Source organism: Arachis ipaensis, chromosome B07, assembly GCF_000816755.2.
Source record: "Arachis ipaensis cultivar K30076 chromosome B07, Araip1.1, whole genome shotgun sequence".
NCBI classification, from domain to species: domain Eukaryota; kingdom Viridiplantae; phylum Streptophyta; class Magnoliopsida; order Fabales; family Fabaceae; genus Arachis; species Arachis ipaensis.
In genome coordinates, this window is record NC_029791.2 from 20351650 (window position 1) to 20357333 (window position 5684).

Genomic DNA, 5684 nt, shown 5'->3' on the forward strand with positions numbered 1-5684 from the left:
AGATTAACTTATATTTAAAAAAAATTCTAAATTCTAAATATAAAAATTAAAAAAAAAACAAAAAAAATAACAACTTAAGAACAAATAATATTTTTACCAAAACAAATATATGTTTGGTATTATTCTATTAGATAGATTTAAAAATGGATTCTAAAATATGTCCATTCAAATTCTCAAATTTTATTCTCAATCTTGATCATCTTGCAAGTTGAAGTATCTCCTTCCGCCCCCGAATCTTCGAACTCCGAGAATAGTCGCTTGGTTGGTATAATAGCATTTTTCAACACTTGAGATCCACCATCGTCTGCAATTTTGTTGGAGAATTCAAATAAAAAATTATGTACAAAACACTACGTTAAATAAAAGACATCATTCTTATATTTTATTTGAACTCAATAATATTTTTTAAATAAAATTAGACTTCAATTTTAAGAAAACAAACAAAAAAAATCTTTTGAAGGAGATAAATACAACTTGAACATTTGAAATTTTTGTAAAAACATAGGTAGATCTCTTTAAATTTTACAAAAATATAGGTAGAATTTAAAATTTAAATTTTATTATATCAAATAAAATTAAAAAATTAGCTCCATGTTAATAATTAACAATCTTTTGAAATGTAATAGTTACTTAATTGTTTTACAATAATGTGTTGATATCAAATTTTATTTTATTTTATTTTAAATTTTAAAACTTTAAAACATTAATTAATTAATTATTTTTTTTAGAGAAAATAGATGTTAGAATTACAATTTGTTATGGTTACAAAAGATATTTTATATTTAAATTTCATAAACTTATCAACATTTAGTTTAAGTATTGAATGTTATAGAAGGCTTAGAGAAGGGGGGTTGAATCTATGACCTTCTTCTAAGTTACAGTATTAACCCTTTTAAAACATACTTGCTGTCTGAAACTGTTTGAACTAAGCAGCAAAAAATTTATGAGACAATTTCATTTTGTTTCATGAATATCAGAAAATAGGACAGAGCAGAGAAGAGAAAAGTTAACACCATCATGTATCCTGGTTCGGTTGCTTTGTGCTATGCAACCTACGTCCAGTCTCTACCACAACAGTGGTGGAATTTCCACTATAGTTGAAGTATTAAATACACTAATTTCATAGGATTGACATAATCTTTTCATACTCAAGTTCTAACCTAACTTGACATTGGCTATGCTAATACATAACTCTTCACCCTTAGTGCTCACCCAACTAAGAAAGGGGTACCTCACTGGTACAAGATACAAGACACATACTTACCTAAAGAAATCTGAAAATAACTCTAGACTTTTCTCTCAAGTGTATCACTCAGCATCTTTCCACTCATTGGCTTTTATTTGAGCTCTCTCATTTTGCCTTTTCACTCAAGAAATTACAGAAAGATAAATATTAAAAAAAATTACAATCTGTAAAATATGAAGGAGATTGACTTCTTCAACAGCCTCTTTGCTATGTGATAAACCAGATTTGCTAGTCTCTAATTCAGTTCTTCATTCTGGCGGAATGCTCCTTTGACTAGGAAACACTGTCCAGTTAGATGAACTTCTTCAAAGAACACTTCTCAGAACAAAACCTCAATACACTGGTTATCTCTCCTTGCTTCTGAATGATAAAAAATCTTCTTTTATCTCATTGCATGTTGTTGGGTTCCTCTTCCTAGGTCAACTTCTTGAGCTTTGTGCTTCACCAACCCACCAACTCACTTTTTCCACTAATCTTCAGAATAGAAACTTTGGTTCTGACCTTCTCTTGTTGACCGAACACCATAGCAAAGCAGAATACAGATTTCCTCAATGGTAATCCCAGATCTTAGCGATTGAGAAGCTACTTGGTCCCCAAGACACGCTTGTGACCGTAGATGCACAGCAGTGGAAGCAGAGATCATCTTTCCTATGTATCTCATAATGGATAGGCAAGACGTTGAAGATGAAGAGAGGAAGATATGATGCATGTATAAGGAAATGGGTTACCTTTTAGCTCTGCCTTAGCTTGATGTGGTTTGAAGTGGTTGATTAGACTTCTGCCTTTCAAGCTTAATCTTTCTCTTTCTTGCTTCTTTAGTCATTAGCTTAGGGAAGAAGCTCTTTCTTTCTTCTGTGATTTCTGACCAAAAGGAGAAAAAGTGAATGTTGATTTGGTGAATGTAAATGAGAGGGAATTTCTTGCTATCGGGCTTGGATCGGATCATTTCATTTAACCCGTTTTGATTTCTCGGCTTTGTTTTCTTTTGGGCTTCGATTGTGTCACCAGCCCACTAGTCTTGTTCTAATTTCATCCGATTGGGCTGTTGAATTAATTTGTGGCCTGCAATGCTTAATTACAAATAATTAACCTTAATTAGATAATTTTTCAAAAATAATGTTTGTTATCATTAATTAATTTGGTTAATTTCTTAACTCAACAATCTCCCCATTGATGACAAACATAATTAAAACAGTGATCAAAAGGAAAAGAATTTTATTTAAGTTAAGAAACTTCCCTTTGAATGGTGTTGCTTGCTTTTATGTTGCTCCCCCTTTCTTTTTCAAATTTAGCTCCCCTTGGATTTATTCTCTTCTCTTCTTTCCTGTTTGCATTTACTTATAGAAAGAACTATAAAGAGCTACACAAAATTATTTTGACTAAAGAAGTTTAAACAATCACTACAAATTCAGCCCAATACTGAACATATTATGTTAGCAACAAAATCAAAGTAACAAGATTTATCAAGGGCAAACCAATCAATATATGAAAGCAAGTTCCAATTGTCATGTCAATACATTTCCTGCAGCAGCACAGTTGCAAATCAAAATTTATATGCTCAAAACTATCAGCAGCAACAATCAATCAAAATTCACAGTTAAAATCACAAAAAATTCAGTAACAACAATAAAGTTCAGCAATAAAGTTCAGCATTCAGCAGTTACTATTACTCCCCTTTTTGTCATCAAGGGTGGAGCATAAGCAAGATCAATAAAAACAACACCTTAAATCCTGCAAGAAAGTGTTAGAGCATAGTCCAAAATATCAAATAAATTAAAATAAGTGCAGTAGTATTTAGAGTATTACAGTCATCCAAGACAACAAAAACTAGTTCAAAATTAACAAAAAAAAAATTTCATGAGATAAAAAGAGAGCAGACAGCAGTAGTTTCATGACACAAATCTAGGCATCGGAACCGTTCCTCTCCGAATCAGCTTCCTCTTCAACATTAGTGGTAGGATCTTCATCTTGTTGAAGATTATCAATGAACTTCACAAATACAGCCACTCTATCCCTTGATTCCCGGAGGAAATTTTCATGCTTGCTTGCTAGCTTCCTTTGCTCCTTACTCATGGCAATCATGTGATTAGATTGGGAGACAAACTCCTGGACTACATCTTTGACAACATTCAACATAGCAGAGAACTCGGCATACGTTAAAGTTTGACTTGTTTTAAATTCTTTGTTCATGCTAAGAACATCGTACCTTTTTCTTTCTCTTATTTCATGATTTTTTCAAAATTGTCATGGTCATTAAAGATGATATTTTACTTTCCAGACAAATGAAAAATTAATCTCATTACTGAAGACCATCTCTGATGAATATCATAAGCCAAAATTCTCCATACAGCCTCACGTGCAGACAAATACCCTCACTCATAAAATTGTTTGATCTCATAATAATCTAAGCATCCTCTCCACTGAAAGCTTTATTTGAAACCTCAACTGCCACATTGTCTGAACCTTTATTCATATACTTGAATAAATATTTAATAGTATTTGACTTGTTGTAGTACTCTACGTTAACGTGTGCTTAATAAGACATTAGCATATATACCTTGTAAAAAATTACATTCCTATTATCCTTGTGGAATTCCTTCCTTTCAGTAACTACTCTTGTGTTTTATCTTCTACATGATGGGTATCCACTATCATTAATAACTGTGGTGTTATTGAATATTTTAGGATAATATTTGGTGTAGTACCCATCTTTTATGCAAGGAGATTTTGAGCTACTGGTCCATAAATCATATATGTAGACCCAACTCTAAACAATTTTGGGTATCGAATAGGATCGAACAATCCTAACAATATTAACCGGTCAATTTAAGTTATATTTGTTATTTTGTGGTCTCCACTCAACCACAAAAGAATATGAATATGTGGTGGACTTCTCTTTTATAATTCTAGCTATAAGTCAACTTGAGTTACATGTCATTGTGATTAAGAGATCTGGATATCCATATATTTCTTACAAATTGTTAGAGTATCTTAATAATTATTAAACATGTATCTCATGCTACCTGTGAAAGACGTGGATAGCTAGATTGACATATTTATCTGCTTTGAAAGCACAAATTTTATCCCTAATAATTACGTCTTGAATCCTAACCCCCTTATATATATCACTCCTGATTTTATCTGGAGAAAATAGATGTTAGAATTACAATTTGTTATGGTTGCAAAAGATATTTTATATTTAAATTTCATTAACTTATCAACATTTAATTTAAGTATTGAAGGTTATAGAAGGCTTAGAGAAGGGGGGTTGAATCTACGACTTTCTTCTAAGTTACAGTATTAACCCTTTTAAAACATACTTGCTGTCTGAAACTGTTTGAACTAAGCAGCGAAAAATTTATGAGACAATTTCATTTTGTTCATGAATATCAGAAAACAGGACAGAGCAGAGAAGAAAAAAGCTAACACCATCATGTATCCTGGTTCGGTTGCTTTGTGCTATGCAACCTACGTCCAGTCTCTACCACAACAGTGGTGGAATTTCCACTATAGTTGAAGTATTACATACACTAATTCCACAGGATGGACACAATCTTTTCACACTCAAGTTATAACCTAACTTGACATTGGCTATGCTAATACATAACTCTTCACCCTTAGTGCTCACCCAACTAAGAAAGGGGTATCTCACTGGTACAAGATACAAGACACATACTTACCTAAAGAAATCTGAAAATAACTCTAGGATTTTCTCTCAAGTGTATCACTCAGCCTCTTTTCACTCATTGGCTTTTATTTGAGCTCTCTCATTTTGCCTTTTCACTCAAGAAATTACAGAAAGATAAATATTAAAAAGAAATCACAATCTGTAAAATATGAAGGAGATTGACTTCTTCAACAGCCTCTTTGCTATGTGATAAACCAGATTTGCTAGTCTCTAATTCAGTTCTTTGACTAGGAAACACTGTCCAGTTAGATGAACTTCTTCAAAGAACACTTCTCAGAACAAAATCTCAATACACTGGTTATCTCTCCTTGCTTCTGAATGATGAAAAATCTTCTTTTATCTCGTTGCATGTTGCTGGGTTCCTCTTCCTAGGTCAACTTCTTGAGCTTTGTGCTTCACTAACCCACCAACTCACTTTTTCCACTAATCTTCAGAATAGAAACTTTGGTTCTGACCTTCTCTTGTTGACCGAACACCATAGCAAAGCAGAATACATATTTTCTCAATGGTAATCCCAGATCTTGGCCATTGAGAAGCTACTTGGTCCCCAAGACACGCTTGTGACCGTAGATGCATAGCAGTGGAAGCAGAGATCATCTTTCCTATGTATCTCATAATGGATAGGTAAGACGTTGAAGATGAAGAGAGGAAGATATGATGCATGTATAAGGAAATGGGATACCTTTTAGCTCTGCCTTAGCTTGATGTGGTTTGAAGTGGTTGATTAGACTTCTGCCTTTCAAGCTTAAT